The sequence below is a fragment of the Lontra canadensis genome, unplaced genomic scaffold (assembly GCF_010015895.1).
Source record: "Lontra canadensis isolate GAN:19392208 unplaced genomic scaffold, GSC_riverotter_1.0 scaffold20, whole genome shotgun sequence".
NCBI lineage: Eukaryota > Metazoa > Chordata > Mammalia > Carnivora > Mustelidae > Lontra > Lontra canadensis.
Genome location: NW_022631014.1, coordinates 20,161,960 through 20,179,628, shown reverse-complemented (window position 1 = coordinate 20,179,628; position 17,669 = coordinate 20,161,960). Strand labels below are relative to the sequence as shown.

General features: G+C 39.8%; 1 pseudogene; it reads right to left on the bottom strand.

Moving 5' to 3' along the window:
- Window positions 1-15,394: 15,394 nt before the first annotated feature.
- LOC116869626 lies at window positions 15,395-16,468 on the bottom strand (annotated as a pseudogene).
- Window positions 16,469-17,669: the final 1,201 nt, after the last annotated feature.

The window sequence follows — 17,669 nt, the reverse complement described above, 5'->3', positions numbered from 1 at the left end:
AGCCAATCATATTAATAAATGCATTGGCTATGAGCATTCTCTCTAATATTTGGCAATTAACCTGCCAACAGTCCATCATGCTGGGCATTTACATTGGCCACAGTCACAAAAATAAAACTGAAAGACTATGGTCTGGGACAATGTTTCCCTAGGTACCACCCAGGATTCTATTCTTGTCTAGAGTTTGAAAATGACCTGAAGATCAGTTCTGAGTAAAGCAGTCAGGGATGGATGTGCTACTTCCAAGACAACTCTGCTTTCCTTTGTATGTCAGCTCTCCAAGAATCCTAAAATACAGAACTACCTAGTGCAATGCTAATCATATAGTGCACAGTCATGTTATAGTCAGGTCTTTACCAAATTCAAGTAAGACTCAGAATACCCTGGGTATCTTGTGTAAATGCTTGAGGCTGTTCCTGGAGATTCTGCTCTGGGGAATCTGCATCAAGAGCCCCAAAATGATTTGGATGTATTTTTTGTTCTATGAATCTCATCTGAGCACTCCTCCTACAGAATTGATTCTCTGTTTAGTAGAAAACAAACAAACAAACAAAAACCACTTTTTCTTTAAATTCCAGTCCATCACAGACTTACAGTTTTATAAAATACAATAAAAGTGAATTACTAGAAAAATGAAATTTTGAAAAAACAGACACTTGTGTACAAATATAAGTCCAAATGTTTTATGATTAGATTCAGCAGGTACAAAATCACATACCAATAAATAGATCAATTCATTGACAAATATAATCAGAACCAATAAGACAGGGGAAAGAACAAAAATCTGTGTATCAAATTCATTGGAAGCATGCCTAGCAGCAATGAACATAGAGAATCATTATTGCAGTTGTAACGTTGTCATCTCACACTTACAACTAAACCAAAAATTATGAGTTAGCAATTCCCCACATTAAGCACCTAGTGCGCATTTTGAACAAACACCATGTACATCACCATTTAAGGGTTTTAATGTAACAAATGGATTTGGTACCCTAAATTGGATTGGCCATGTGATTCACAAGGAATAAAGTATATCCAATTATTTTTCTGTTTTGTTTTAATAACATTCATAGACTCATAGTAGATAAACCTTTCCCACAGAGGTATGTTGACAAAAATATAAGAAGGTTTCAAGCAACTTCAACAGGTTCAAGTTGCTCCTTTCCAACTTCTAATGGGGCCATACCAAGCAGGTCTAGTCTGCTCCTCATGCACATGTGACTCACTGCGAAGCCCACTGTAAAACTGGTCTATAGTCCATTCAAAGACAAAGCCACTGATCATTGCTTGGGTGACTGCAATGTCAAGTTGACTTTGAATAGAGCTGGCCTGTGGGTCCTGAAAAATCTACCGGTCATTATTTCCTTCTGCAAACTCCCAAGGAAAATGGATATAACCTCTTTTAAACATCGGAGATTCACTCAACAGTGTGTGAAAAGTTAGCATATTTGGGGCAGTGTGTTTAACTGCTTCATGTCTCCGAAACCACGCAGATGGCAAAGTAGCTGACAGACATTCATGTCTTCAGTTTTAAGATTATGCCATTTCCACACAACGTTAACTTTACATTTGTTTATAAGGGGTATGTTTTGATTGAAATTCTTGCAAATAATAATTGTCATCTAACGTTCATAATGACATCAGGAAACAGGGATAGTCAGACACATCCAATTAACATGAACACACTGCAGTTTTGCCAACAGACAAGAGAGAACCACAAGGGATAATCTGGAACCCCAGAGGAGGAGCCAAAGTCAATTCTAAAGGCTCATATCAATTCATGCCTTAACAGCTAAAGCCGGACCCACCAGCTGGAAAGAGCCAGCATCCTTATAACAATCCAGCTGAACAGCGGCTGTGTGGAGTCCATCCGCATATGGGGATATACTCCCACCCCAAAGGCGATCAGGGAAGCCAGACGTGGAGGCCACAGCTTGGCTTGCGAATGGTTTGCAAATTGCTTGCCTTCTGTAAAAAAAGGCCTTTTGGGGAAATATTTTGCCCTTGCACAGCAGTGTGCTTCATCTGTCTCTGACCACTTCAGCTCCCACTCTAGGGCTCTGCGTGTCTCTCCCCGACCTGTCTGGGTCAAAGGCTCTCAATCCCCACACCCCAGAAAACAGCGGCCGCACAAGTGCGCCCCCAACTGTTGATCACTGAGAAAGACCCACTCCTCCCACAGCAGGGGATATGCATTGCTATCCATCCGCTGCCCGGTGTGAGCCAGGCGGGACAACATAAGGAAGCGCCGCTTGGTGGGGAGGACAGGGAGAAGGCACAGCAAAAAGTCAGTACTCAGAGGAAGAATGTGAGGACTGTGCCTCCAGCTGTATTCAAGAACGTAGTCAGGGCAGTAACCATTTAGCTTAAACAGAAGCATGATTCTGAGGAGCGGACCAGGGACTAGGAGGTAGTGGATGCTCCAAGGCAGCATGAGACGTTGTATACAGTTGGGGGTTATGCTGGAGGGGTGGCTGGCTTGCTGGTGCCAGACTGACTTCTAGCACCCTCACCGTGTGCTGCCCCAAAGCCACCAGGGTGTTACAAACACAAAAAGCTTAGAACCCTGTTCCACACGACTGTCTGCCACCCCTCAGGACAGTGTTTTTCAGGGGGGGAACCGGAGGAGGAGGTGAGGTCATAGGCAAGGGGAAGAGTTGCTTTAAAGTAAACACATTCCCAACTCTGGCCGCAATCCATAAGGACAGAGTCTCCGGTAGTGAATCCCAAATGATGGGTGGTTCTGGAAATCCCAGAACCAGGTAAAGCAGGCCACCTCTGCTGGCCTGGACCCTGAAGTCCAGCTCTATACATGTGCTTTGCTGTCCCCCAATGCTGCAGGCTCAGCCACACAGACTCTGGGTCTCTTCTGTCCAGGACAGTGAGGGCCACTGCTGGTTCACATTCCTCTCATCGATGTTCAGGGTCTACTCTGCTGCCATAAAACCTGGTTGCCTATGCAGCATGGGGGCTGACCCTTCCCCAGCCATCTGCATACTAGCCTAAGTCTGATTTCCTGATCAGCTCTCTAGGGTTTAGCTGGAAGAACTCCACCCTGCCATGATGGTAGTCAACATCCCTGTACCTTGAGAATGTATGATGTGCTAGGTGCCATAGCGGGTACTTTCAAGACCTGATACCATCCTCACAGCATCACTCTAAAGGAGGAATTACGATCCCATTTCGCAGATTTGAAAAATGAGGGCTGGGAAATTTAGCACACAACTAATGAGTGGTAAAACTGGTTGTCTCAACGCCCCCTTTCACAGCATACAAAGTTGGACTGTGATCCAGACCCTGGAACCCCATTTAGTTCTTGCCATCCTCCTCCTCCTGACTTTGATCCCTTTTCCAGAATCCTCCACGGTCCAGGATCTTCAAGTAGAAAACCCAGAACATGTTACGACCGCATCTGTCTGCGGGCCCCAGCTCCTGACGGAACACCTGGGATGTCAACCAGGGCCTGGATCAAGCTAGACTTCGTTTCTCTTGAAGCCTGTTTAAAGTGCTCACCCTAGCAGAGAGTCCAGTCTGACATTTAGGTTAAATACCACCCTCCTCTGCCACAGACCCTAAAATTTTCCCCCTCTCATGGCTGGAGTCTCAGGAAAACTGGTGGGAAACTACATTTTTCTGGGATATTGGAACCTCAGCCAGGCTTTCCTGTTTAATAATAAAGCGGTAATCCTCAAAGTGCACCGCCCAGGCACCACCTGCATCAGAGTCAGCTGGAAGCTTGGGAAATGCACATTCCCAGGTGCCCCAAGACATCCCAAACCAGACTGTTGGGGTGGTTCTTTTCCCACAGGTGCTCTGTATATACCTCCTTAATTCCAACAGCATCCTCACAATAGAAACAGCTTGCCACCATTGTCTTCAAACTCTGAAACGGAGCTATATATTTGCTTTTTGGACATAATTCAGATAATTGCTCATAAGACCCTCTTCAGTCATGTCAAGAGGAAGGAGAGAAAAAGGAAACTAACACTACAGAGCTGCTATGAGACACCAGGCACCTTGTGGTCTTACTATAATTAATCTTCCCAGTGGCTTATTAACACCTTCATTGTGAGTTAAGGACACTGAGAAGGTTGTGTGACTTGTTCGAGGTCATGGAACTAGACCAAGATCAGTGCAGATGCATACCCAAGTCTCTAATCCCAGGCCTAAGCTGGTCTCTCTTGCACCACTCCAGCCTTCCCCCAATTATAACCCATAGTGTATTCAGCACATCACTGGCTGTTTCAGTTTTTGGTTTTTTTTGTTTTTTTTTTTAGAAAGAAAGAAGGAAATAAAGCAGAGGAGGAGCACCTGGAGAGGGAGAGAATCCCAAGCAGACTCCACGCCCAGTTCATAGCCCACCCCAGGGCTCCATCTCACAACCCTGAGATCATGATCGGAGCCGAAATCAAGAGTCAGACGCTTAACTGACTGTGCCACCCAGTCGCCCCTTGACTCATTTTAATACTCAGTTATTTAGTTGGTTGTTTTACCATAATATAAAAATTACTCATACCTTTCGCACACAAGAAGTTGTCAATCATGATTTGGCTAATAAATGAGTGAACTCTCTGTAGGCTTTTAAATCTATAACTAAATCATATATTTCAAAATGCCATGCAAAAAAAAAACTGCAAAAACGTGTTTATTTTAACTCTGAAATTTGGCTGATTTCATCGTTACAAATCAGGGAGGTGGCAAACTATGGAATGTGAGCCAAACCCGGCCCACAGTCGGTTTTCATATAACCAGCAAGCTAGGAATTGTGTTTTCTTATTATTATTTTTAAAGAATTGTTTAAAAAAAAAAGGCAAAGAGAAAAATATGTGACAGAGGCCAGACACCACATATGGTCTCTAAAACATTTACTATCTAGCCCTTCACAAAAAAATAAATAAATAGAAAATTTGAGCCCCTTTGTAGATGTTAAATTATTGGGCTAAGACGGAGTATTCTCAGCAGGGATGATACCATGTAAAACTGATTTTTCAGGAAGTGAAAATATATTGTACTCATTTTATGTATCAATAACAACACACATATAGGACATAAACAGATATACAGTGTACCTGTGGTTTGAAATTTCAGGGGATAAGAGCAATTAGAGAAAAATGTCTAAACAGGCTCCTTAAGGGGCAATAATGAGAAAGAGGCTGAGAAACACTGCTTCTCTTTGTAGCAAACATTCGCAAAAGAGCTGTTTTCATGTTCTTTCAACCCACTCCAACCCACAGCCCTCCCATACAGCTGCTCTCAGCCACAGTCATCAGTGAGCTCCATGTCCACATGCCCAGCAGATGTTCTCATCTCATGTTACTAGACCACCTGCAGACTTTTGACATCTCCTCTCTTTCCTGTTATACTCCCCTCTTCTTTTCAACAACTCCACACTTTGCTGACTTTCTCCTTACCTCCCTGGCTCACCATTTTGAGTTCCCTTTTTCAGATTCCTCTTCCTCCATTTGAATTTTGAACGTCAAAATTCCCCAGGGCCATCCAGGATCCTTCCTCTTCTTTGTCTGTGTTCTCTCTATATATTACATAATCTCTCCCTAACTTTGAAAGTCACCTGCATGCAAAGGAGCCCCTCTTCACCTCTCCCCTGAGTTCTGGATCTATGTCCAGCCACCTTCTTGACATCTCTGCATTTTTTTTTTTTTTTTGCGGGGGAGAGGGGCACTGCATTGCATTTCTATGGTGTTAAGATGCAGACATTTGAGGATTTTTTTTTTTTTGCTATACTTTAACTCTCACTAATACCAGTGATGAAACAGGAAATGAACCTAAGTTTGTCTGATTTCAAGACCTGTTGGGCTTTATATGTCTTCCTGATGTTCCTAGACAGGTCTGTGTAGAAATGCTCAGTATTATAATATGGCCTCGCCCATCAAGAAAGATGTCAAGGTAGACTCACTCTTTGACATCTCCACTTTGATATCTATAGGATACCACAAATGTCAGGAAATTATTTTCCCCTCTCCCTCCAACAAACCTGGTCCTAACCCAGGTTTATCAGTTATATTCCAGTCAGGAAAACAGAATCATTCTAGGTCTTTCCAAAAGAGAGGATTTAATACCAGGAATTGGCAAGACAGGTTATGGAAAAGATAATGGTGAAACCACCTGCAGATTGGCCACGGCAGGAAGTCACCACCACCTGAAGGGCTGGAAAGAAAGGAGAGATGGAGGAGAGTCCAGAAGGAGCACCATCCAGGGAGATTTGGGACGATGAAGGCTGACAGAAACTGGGCCATAGAAGAGACACAGCCTAACTGGGGCTATCTGATGCAGAATGAAAGCAAATACTCCTGGCCTCATTCTTCCTCTTGCTAATTAGTCTTCTGCCACTGCTTTCATTGGCTGAACATACCAAAATCTAGCTGACAATGGGGCCTGAGAAATAAGGGGTCTCACAACATAGAGCATAGCATGGGTAGGATGCAGAAAGGATATGAAACTAAACAGGAAGTGACCAGTCTCTCCTTTCTTAGTAATGGCACAATCTCCACTGAGTTACTAAAGCCAAATTATAGAAGTCATCCTTAAAGCTATCCTATTCATTATTATTTATTTATAAGTCTAATATAAATTCCTAATGGTTCTATATCAGGAATAAACCTGTCTACTTCTCTCCATCTCACCCATTCTAGTCCAAATCACCTTCATCTCTCACTGGTCAGTGGCAAGACCTCCTCACTGGTCTCCCTGCTGCCAATCTTGCCCTGCTTCCAACATGCACATAGTAGCCAATGTGATATTTTTTAAACTTGACACAAAATGATGTCATCTCCTGATCAAAAACTTTGAATGGGGCTACCACTTCTTAAATGGAAATCTAAGTGATTCAGACAAACTCTCCCTAAAACTATGGGCAATTTTTTTTTTAAAGAAAAGAGAAATTATCAAACAAAAGCAACAAAAAAATAATTATTCCTAAAAATAATTTAGGTACAGCATGCAACACACAAAGAAAACCAGACATGCATAGAAACAAATCACTATAACCAAGAACCAGCAAAAGCAGAACACACAGATTCTCAAAGATTTCCTATGTTATAATTATCAAACGTAGGCTTACTGGTTCAAGGACATAAAAGCCAAGTTTAAAAGTTTTGGAAAATAATTAAGAACTATAAAAACTGACATAGCCTATTTTCAGAGAACCAGATATAAATTAAGAATGAAAAAAATCAATTACCAAAAATTTAAGGGCAAATTCTACTTTGCCAAAGAGGGAATAGCAACTTGGTTGATAGGGAGAATATATTAAATACAACACAACACATAGAGACAATGAGATAGAAAATAACAGAACAGAGAAAAAGAGATAAAAGACAAAATGAGAGGGTCTTATATATTTACTTGGAATCCAAGGAAGGAAAGAGAGAAAGAGTGGAGCAGAGACAATAAAGGAATGATTAAGAATATTCTAGAACTGACTGAAAACATCAATTCACAGATTCAAGAAGCTGAAAAAGTTTCAAATAGAATTAATGAAAAAACAGTTCACATATGGACATTTCATAGCAACACTGCAGAAAAAGAGACCAAAAAAATTACAACAGTAACCAGAGGAAGGGAAAAAATAACAAATGACAGCGGCAGGTGACTTCTTAACAGCAACAATAGAGAACAGAAGTGGAATGGTGTTCTCATTGTGTTTAGAGAAAATAGCTATCAGCCTAAAGTTTCATAGAAAAACAAGTTATTTCTCTAAGAAAAAAAGGCAAAATAAAGATATTTTCAGACAAAGCTTATGGACTGTATTGCCAGAAGTCCCAGGTATACCCACCAGCTATAAATAAGACACTTCAAGCAGAAAGTAAATTATTTTACATGGAATGTTAGGTGTGCAAAAAGGAATGAAGAGCAAAGAAAGAGGTAAATACATGAGGTTAAGTTACATAACTAAAATATACAATGTCTTAGCCGGTGGTGGACCCCTCCCCTCCATAAAGCAGATTGTGAGACCAAAAATAAATAAATATGTGTGTATATATATATATATATATATATACACACATATATATATGTGTGTGTGTGTGTGTGTGTGTGTATGCAATTTGTTCAGTAATAATTGCAGGAAAGAGGGATAACTAAGGAGAGCAAAACAGGAAAGGAGTGAAAGCCAATAAAAGTGTTCATTAATGAGCAGTTCACTTCTGTGGACAGCTAGGACTCAGTCTCACCAGGGACTACTGAGAAACTACCCACAACTGTCCACAGGAAAGGCAAAAGAGAGGCATACTTATTCACCAGTTTCTGTCCCCAGTTGGTCATTAATCTCCTCACATTCCTGGGCTATGGATGCATGAGTTCTGGACAGGTTCATGCAGACAGAAGAGAGGGTTGAGAAAATGTAAGAGGTGACATAAGAACTATTCAGTGTTTATTTTAAGTTCTGTAAGTGAACAGAATAGAAGTGTCCTCAGGTCATTGTCTTTTCTGGAGTGAAAATAAGATGTTGTTTGGACTGTGATAAGGTAATGGTTCCTAGAGTAATTTCTAGAGTAACCGCTAAAAGAATGTGAATACTATGTAAACTGACAAATAAAAGAAAGTGGATTTTTTTAAATATTTAGACAAAAAAGAAAGTAGAAAAAAGGGTTACAGAATTTAACAAATAAAAGCCCAAAATAAAATAATATATTTAAACCCAGATACATCTGTTCTTATATAAAATATAAATATGTTAGATTTCTAATTAAAAGATAAAGATTATTAATCTGAGAAGCAAAATAAATAAATAGTAAAATTTCAGCATGGAATGTAAAAGAAAACTATTAAAATATTCAATATATCACTATCAAATTAAAGTATCTACATGGTCAAGACACCAATCCTTTCCAAATTAGTATATAAATTTATTAAAATAAAAATGAAAGTAGTAACCAAATACTTTGGAAAAACTGATAATTCTAAATTAATCTGGATAATATTCAAGAATACTTTTTAAAAGTAGAATAATGAGGGACGTTAAAATATCAGTAAAACTATAGAAATAGACATAATCAGTAGTATGTAATACTACTTACATAATCAGTAGTGTGTGGCTACTACTTGACAGTTTTCTGAATGTATTTACCTTTATTAACACAGTTGATCCACATAATAAAAACTTTACAAACCAAACAGGCCTTATATTAAGAAACTGATGGTCGGAGAGATTAACTTGTGCAGTTACCCAGCAAATGATTGAGCTAAATGTTAATTCCAGCTCAGACTCTCTCCTGGTGTGGTGGTCTGGTTCATACCACCCTTTAGAGATAGCTATCACAATTAACCAGCTGTACTTTTGAAATCAGGTCACAGTTTATAACAGAGCAGGTCAAATGAAGATTGAAGTGTGCAAAATGTTCTTGATTTATTAAAATATTGCTTTCCTTTGAGCACAGATACAGCAAGATGTTGACATAATGGCAATAAAAGCAGCAATCTCAGGCAGAATTCTCCCTTGAGTTTCTAAAATCTGATATTAATCAGCTACCTAGCTCAAGCTTCAAGAGTTGGGTTTCCCATAGATAACATCACGAAGCTATAATCTTTCCTATTTAGCTTGGAACCCCCAGAGTCTTCTGTATAGCTTTGCTACTATAATTTTTATTTACTTATTTATTTGTTTATAATAGCAACTTATGTTTAGAACTCATTTGAGCTGGTTCAAGGCACATACCTTGCACCAACCATATTCTGCTTGGTGTACTTACAGACTTGCCTGACACCTGCATCTTCCCTACAATGATAGGAAGATGAATAGTCAGCAACTATTTAAAGCTGATTCTGTGACTGTCCAATACCTAACACAGTACTACATCAATATATAAATATGTGAGTAAATAAATATGTCATGTCTTTAAAATCATGGTGGTGATGATGATGGCGACAGTAGTGATATGATGGTGATGGTGATGATGATGATGGGGATAATAATGATGTGATGATGATGACACCTCCCACCACAATCTCAGAATACAGTGAATTATTTTACTATCTTCCTACAGAAAGCAAACACAGGAAAATCTACAATATGGATTTTCTTCAGGAAGTATGCTTGCTATTCTCAAAACTTAAGCCACCATGAAAAAGTTGAGATAGAGTCTATATAGCTAGCAGGCTTCTCTTGTAGAGGACAGGGTGCTCAGTGGGTCGCACAAAGATTATAATGTTCAACATGGAATTAGTTGTTAGATTTCCAATGAATGGAAAATGAGAATTTAAAAAAAAAGAATTATTCATTTGGACATTCACAGTGAGCATCAAGCAGCCTAGTTACATCCAAATATATTCTTCATGTTTGTATCAAAAATATCCCATTTTGAACCAAATGAATTTTTAAAGGATTTTTAGGTGCAGAATATAGATAGTATTTTTCTCATAGTATTACATATAATTCTTGAATACTTATTTTATATCAGAAAGAGTTACTTATATAGTCCATTTTATTATGTAAAATGCTAGATGCAGTTATGTGACTTCAAAGGAATTTCATAAAGTCATAAATTCCTCAGCCTCTGCCTACCTATCTCATGCACCCCATGTTTTCTCACCATTACTTGTCCAACTATGTTTCATATTTAAAATAATGACAATGAAAGAAGGGAACCAGGCCTCCTGTACAAAAACAAACCCATATTTCTCTTCTCATAAAAAAGGTTAAAAAAGGAATTGTCTATCTGCTTGGAAGACCAGGCCATTCTAATGAACTATGAAGCTCTGAAAAATCCCAAACCTCTTTTCAACCTCAAGCTGATCATCTGTGTTATTCATTCACAGTAAATCTATGCCTGAACATGTTTGGTTTTTACCAAATGATGTCTCATTATCCCCAAGCTGAAACTATGCTGAAAGCCAACCTCTTGCTTTCCTTTAACGACATGCACCACCAGAAATACAATCATTTCTGAGTATCCTCTCTTACCACTCCTTGGCTAGTGATTACTCTCAGACTCCTCTGCCTTTGAGATTGTGTTCTTACCTTTTATCTGTGTTCTCCTTTCCTCTTCTTCTCCTGGTTGCTGGCCCTCCACCCTTGCACACATATCTGTCCACAGACTCAGTTCCAGTGCCACCCTTGATGTCTCCTCCTAAAACCAGAGAAGTCCAGGGGCTGTAATGGAGTTGGGAGGCCATCTTTTTCAGCCCCTAATTTTAGGTAAAGCCTGAATGCAATCCCTCTCCCACCAAAGGCCAGCCTATCTGGCCCCCCTCTGCAAGTGTCTCTTGAGTACTATCCCTTGGAGGGGCCTGCAACCAAGATGGAAATTCTGCTCTGGCCCCACGTGACTTGCAGACCAAGCCTTACTTTCCCATCTCCTTCAAGAACAGTCCAGTACTTAGACTAGGTCTTACTTCTCCTCATTCCATTGTGACCCCTCATTCCTCATTCCATTGTGACTACAGACAGCACAACTGACTGGTCCTTACATTTGATCTGTGCTGCACCCACTTCATCCCCCAGAATCACAGGTTCTTCCTGTATTCATACTCAGCTACAAGGAGAGTGGTCATGTTCTTATGAGACAGAGCTGAATAGGCTGGTCCTCACAAGGACCCAGGCCCCTTCTCTTTGCCAGGTTGTCTCCATGCTTCTCCTGAGAACATCCTCACCTTCTGCCCTCTTCATCATGTCCCTTTGCTCCTGACATGCTCCATAGCTGGCATTACTACTTTACCAAGAGTTACCACTGCCTGGGGGACCATCATATCAGCCTTTCATAGGGTATCAGAGAATATGTCTAATAAAAGAGAAATTTCACCTGCCTTCAGGCCTTAAATTAGGGTAACCGACCCTTGCCAGAAGGCCACGGGTCTTCAAAGCCCAAGATAAATCTGGCACGGCTTCTTGGTGCATCAATTTCACTTTAATAACAGTAACTTCAAACTTGTTAAATACTGAAATAAAGTATGAATTATGTGGAGTACGACAGAGAATGCATATTAATTCTTAAAGATAAAACTTTAAGACTTGTAGGAGATTTTGAAATTTGGGTGGAAAATATCAGTATGATTCCAGATGACTCACACTTCCTCACACCACCCCATTGCCTCCCAGGTGCAGACATTCACTCTTCTCAGTACTGAGAACATTGGAGGGACAAGGCTTTATGACTGATTCCTATTGTTTAAGGTGGTTCCTGTTGATGGGGATACATTTTGTATTTTATAGATATGGCCCTTTCCGCTCCAGCCCTGCCACTGACCATCTTCTTGAAACCATTCTAGATGCTGTGCTTGAGAAGAGTTGCAGGACTGAAGTGGCTTTAGAATGTTTTCTTCTGGACTGACATTTGCAGTGGAATTTTTTGGGAGAAGGTTACAAAGAAATTGATATCTCAATAACAATTATGAATAATTACAATTTTTCTTTTTTCTTCCTCTTATAAACGCAGCTGCAATGAACATTCTTATCATCATATCTGTGTCTGTACCATTAATTATTTCTCTGATGATAACAGGGATGGTGGCTCTTTCTAAGAAGTAAAAGTTGACCTACTATTTCTATATTTCTATTTTTATAAGCCCCACAACTAGTTCATGAATAAGAAGCAATTCTTGTACGCCAGAAAGAAGTGTACCTGTGAATGCCAAGGTTGGATTAAGGTTTGTAAGGTGTGATCTTCAGGTCCCTTGGCCACATCAGACCATAGACCAAATCACCCAAACATCCCAAATATAATAAGAAACAAAAGTAGGGAGGAGACATGCGTAGGAAACCTAAAACTGGATTCCAAGACCAAGCCACTACCACCATGAACTCACAGAAAGCACTTTTAGTGCTTTATACTAAATCTAGCTCTAATACAAAAATCCAGAAGAATGGTATGGATAAAATGCTACAGCAGAGAGCCATGCACTTGAGGGCCATAAGAGGAGATAAAACTTAACAGATGAAACTATACCTTTCTTCCTCAAATTGTGAGTTTTAAAGAATATGGACTAGCAAGAGAAAATCTGTATGTAACCCATGCTACAATGATATGCAACCAATACTTGTCTGGTTCTTCTGATGCTCGTCCTACAAGCTCTGAGCATCACCTATACCCATAAAAACTGTGAGGGCATGTCACTACACCCCAGCATTCTTTCCACATCCTGGAAGTACCTACTGAATATGTATACTGGTGTGGGGAAGGAACTCCAACTGACATCAACTGAGTACCAGTATACTGGTGCTTTACACTTGCTGACCATTTCATTCTCATGACCACCATAAAAATTAATCTTATCAGCACCTTCCAGATAAAGACACCACAGATAATGGAAAATATGGATTTGTTGAATATATATTAAATTTGACCTGCAGTCCCAAAGGCAACACAGAAACGCAATTGTAGACGCCAACATATGGGACCTTTCTAAGGTGGCCATGAAGAAATAAAGAGCTGTGAGCACAGTAATGACCCATTGAAATAGAGATGGGCGTGGCCAGAGTTCAGAGAAGGGTTGCATTCCATTATGGAAAATGATGAGAAGGCCCAGAGTCCATAGAAACCTCAAAGATGCTCTTTCTATAGTTTCGTTTAGGGCCAAATTATGGCTTTTGAGCTCTCTGATGAAAGGTAACCCAAGTAATTTTTCAAGGTCAATATAAGCAGTGACTTTCGAGTCAAACTCTGTTGCCTCTGAATCACAAAAGACAATAATTACACCACATCTATAGCATCTCTGCAGCAAAATTGAAAAGAATGTTATCCTCTCTGATTCCCCAATCCCTCAGAAAACAGTAGGGACCAGAGGAATGTGGCATTGCTCAGAACAGGTAAATAACTCAATGGTGTGATTTTTATATTCATGTTGATTAAAGATGTCACCTTGCTTCAACAAGCTTCGAGAACTGCCCAGATGGATCCTTTTTTCTCATGACTCATAAATTACACAGTTCGCTGAATCTGTAATTCACAGAAACATATCATGATGTCGGCCTTGTAAATGCCAATGCCAAAGCACCAGCACCTTTCATTATACACTGTGATTATGGATTAAATGATTTCATAAACATATTGGGTGTTTCACATTTGGTATGAAGCTGTCTTAGAGTCCCTACAATCTGTCATCGCTGTTAATGAGATATCGACCTCCTGGTAATCCAAGCAAAAAAAGTTCCCCTTTGAATGTCAGCCAAGAAGAAAACCATCCAGAACTTCCACAAACTGCTCTCAAACCCCCTAAGTAGAATGGCCTCAAGAAAAAGGCCAGCAACATGACCAGATGTCAAGGGCTGTGTCTGAGCAACATGAAGTATAGGCATTAGTGATGTTTGCAATTCCTTCTCTCCCCAGTGCAACAAGGACCATCTTAAGCAGGTGAAGCCCTTAAAGTAGTTTTCTCCAGCATTTCACTAAAGAATCCCTACCAGCAGAAAAGGATGAACTATGTGTACACAAGTCCTGGAGGTAGGGCTGCTAGATCCTACTATAATTTCAAAATTTCCTAGAAGTCTTAGATGATATCTTTTAAAGTTTATTATATACTTTACATCCTGTTCCACAAGAGTTCCCAACTTAATATGGTATGTAAGTGAAATATTCCAGGAAGTGGAGCCATGTTTATTTTGGATACTGAGTAGGCTGTGGTCTTTACTCACACTAGAGCCCCAGGGATCACAAACCTCCACTTTCAGAGCTTCAGTCTTCAGGAGTTTCCTAAATGAAACTAATTTCATGTAATGCCAAAATGGGGAAATTGCTAAGATTGAACCTACTTTGCAGTTGCAGAAGAGTCTCAATTTCTTTCATAGGTGAATTAAGATGTTCCTCTATATTGTTGCCAGATTTCATTTTCAAATTTTGCCCATGTATTACTGTTTGTATATCATAGGTCAAAGATCTAGATAACTGGGGTTTTATATACATCTCTATTTTAGCAATGAAACTACAGCTTAGGTGGAACATCACTAAGCAAACCCAGAAAGCAGATCAGATGCCAACCTTCATGTGTATAACAATGCTTGCAATTGGGAATTTAGAGTCTTTAAAGGTCTTTTTACCAAAGGATCTGTAAGATATATTACAGTTGTATATATCTATAGTGGTGCCTCAAACTTCTTGTTCACATAAACCCTAAGAGAAACTTAAAAAACATTGAACCTAAGCATTTTCTTATCAAGGTCGATGGCATAAGCCCAAGAGGTGAGACAAATCACACAAACACATTTAAAATCTTTACTTGCATCCCACTTGCTAAGATTCCGTTGCTTAAATGAAGTCACATGGTCAAGTCCAACATCAAAGGAGTGGGAAAATGTACTCCCTTTGCTGCAAGGGTGATGAGTGAAGAGTTGAGAACATAAATCCAACTGATCATTTTGTTGTTGTTGTTGTTGTTGTTGTTGTTGTTGTTGTTGTTTTCAAAGGTTAGACAATTTATTGAGAGCCCCCTTTCCTCTGTCTTTAGGTCACATTTTCCTCTTGTAGACCTTGTGTGCTAGCCCCAGAAACATGGCTTGGGCAGAGGCATGGCTCGATGAGGCCCAGAAGGTGGCTGCAGCTGTCTAGCTCATACTGCATGAACACAGCTGGCAGGTTCAGCTCCTTATACAGCGTCTTCACCCAGGGCCACCTTCTTGGCCTCCTTCTGCCCATAACTCTCCTGAAGGATCTTGTACTGTTCTAGAGAGGCCTGCTGCAGATACTGAACCACCAGCCAACTACATTTTTTGTCCTGGATGTCTGTGTCAATTTTATCTGTCACACTATGGTCCCCAGAGAGATCATGGTAGTCATCCTGAATCTGAAAGAACTCCCCTATCTCCAGCAGGATTCTTTTGGCATTGGCATGCTTTTCTCCCCATCTATGCCCGCCATATCCACAGCAGCAGCCACAGGAACATAGAATGAATAGAATGCAGTCTTGTACTTGACAATACATTTATACCTCTTTTCAGTGATTCTGCCAAGATCCACATTATCCTGGGGGGCTGTGATGAGGTCCAGGGTCCGTCTGATCTCAGTCTTATAGGAACACTGTAGGAAAAGCTCATTCTGTTTCAGATAATAAGGCTGATCCTGGCAGTAGAGATTTAGCAGGTCGTAGATATATGCTTCCAGAAACAAAACTTCAGTGATGGCATTCAAACCTATGCCAGGCTTGTGATACCTGCAGATCCTGGTATGCCCCGTCCAGTGAGAGATGAATCCATGATGTCATCTGACACCAGGAAGAAAGCCTGGAGCCTTTCCACACACCAGCCCACAGTCAGGGCCTGCTGGAAACTATCAGCATCCTGCTTCCCTGGCTCCACCAGCTCCTGAAAATCTAACAGCACTGTCAAACCTCACTGGTACTTGCCTTGGATAGCATTGTATCCCAAGACCTCCTTAAGCCAGGCAATTCCATCTCCTGTCTCCAGGTGGGTCATGCCATCCTCAGTCAGCACCTTGACCATCTGAGAGAAGTGCTGGATGAAATCCTGCTTTACTTGGGCATAAGGATCCAATTTCTGGTCCCCATCCATTCTGAGGGAAGAGTAAAGTGCTCTGCTCCTGGATGCCAGCTCTTGGTCTAAATCTAATTGATCATTTAAGATTTTAAAATTTTTCTCCTGATTGAATTATCATTATAATTATTGCAAACAGATATTAAAACACAAAAATATAATATCTGAAAAATAATTGTTAAACATAAATAATTTTTTATGGAAAGCACATCTCTTAATGATATGAAATTTTTTAAAACATGTCTTATATCTGTGCATAAATATTATAAACACAAAAGAAGCAAGATTCAGCATTAATTTCATAAAAAATTTTCATTTTTATAGATAAGAGCATTGAGAAATTTTGTTTACATAACTATAGCTATGAAGAGATTTTCATAACGATGTGCTGAGTTCTTTGAACTCTTCGTTATATACCAAAAATCACATGGTGATCCACCATCAAAAACTAATTTTAATGTTCTATATGCTGACAACTTAATTTCAGTCTTCCTTCAATTTTGCTGAAAGCAAAGAATAGGAAACTATGTTTTTTGCAAAATATTTTATTATGCAGTCATTCTGTTTATTCACTTTTTCAGTTTCTAGGATGTACATTTAAAGAACTTTATCAGGACCTGTCAAGTGACTGTTAATTATATCTGGTTTTTTCTGATATTCTCATTTACGGTCACCTTGTTTAACACAATATACTCAAAAAAAGGATGGGGAAATACAGTGTAGCTAATTTTAGCTCAGCTGTGCCAAGGCAATATTTCATGAGGGGATGCTTTTACTATTTATTTATTTTGGGGGGGTAACACCTTATTTTTTATAATGTTCAATTAGCCAACATATAATACATTATTAGTTTTTGATGTAGTATTCAACAATTCATTAGCTGCATATAACAGCCAGTGATCATTTAATATATAACATACCCTCTTTAATACCCATCACCCTGTTACCCCAACTCCCTGTCCCCCTCTCTTCTGTAACCTCAGTTTGGTTCCCAGAATCCAGAGTCTCTTATGGTTTGTGTCCCTCTCTGATTTCTTCCCCTTCAGTTTTCCCTTCCTTCCCCTGCAGTCATCCATGCTATCCCTTATGTTCCATATAAGAGTGAAAGTATATGATAATTGTCCTTCTCTGCTTGACTTATTTCACTTAGCATAATCCTCTCCAGTTCCATCCATGTTGTTGCAAATGGTAGGTATTCATCTTTTCTGAGGGCTGAGTAATATTCCATTGTATA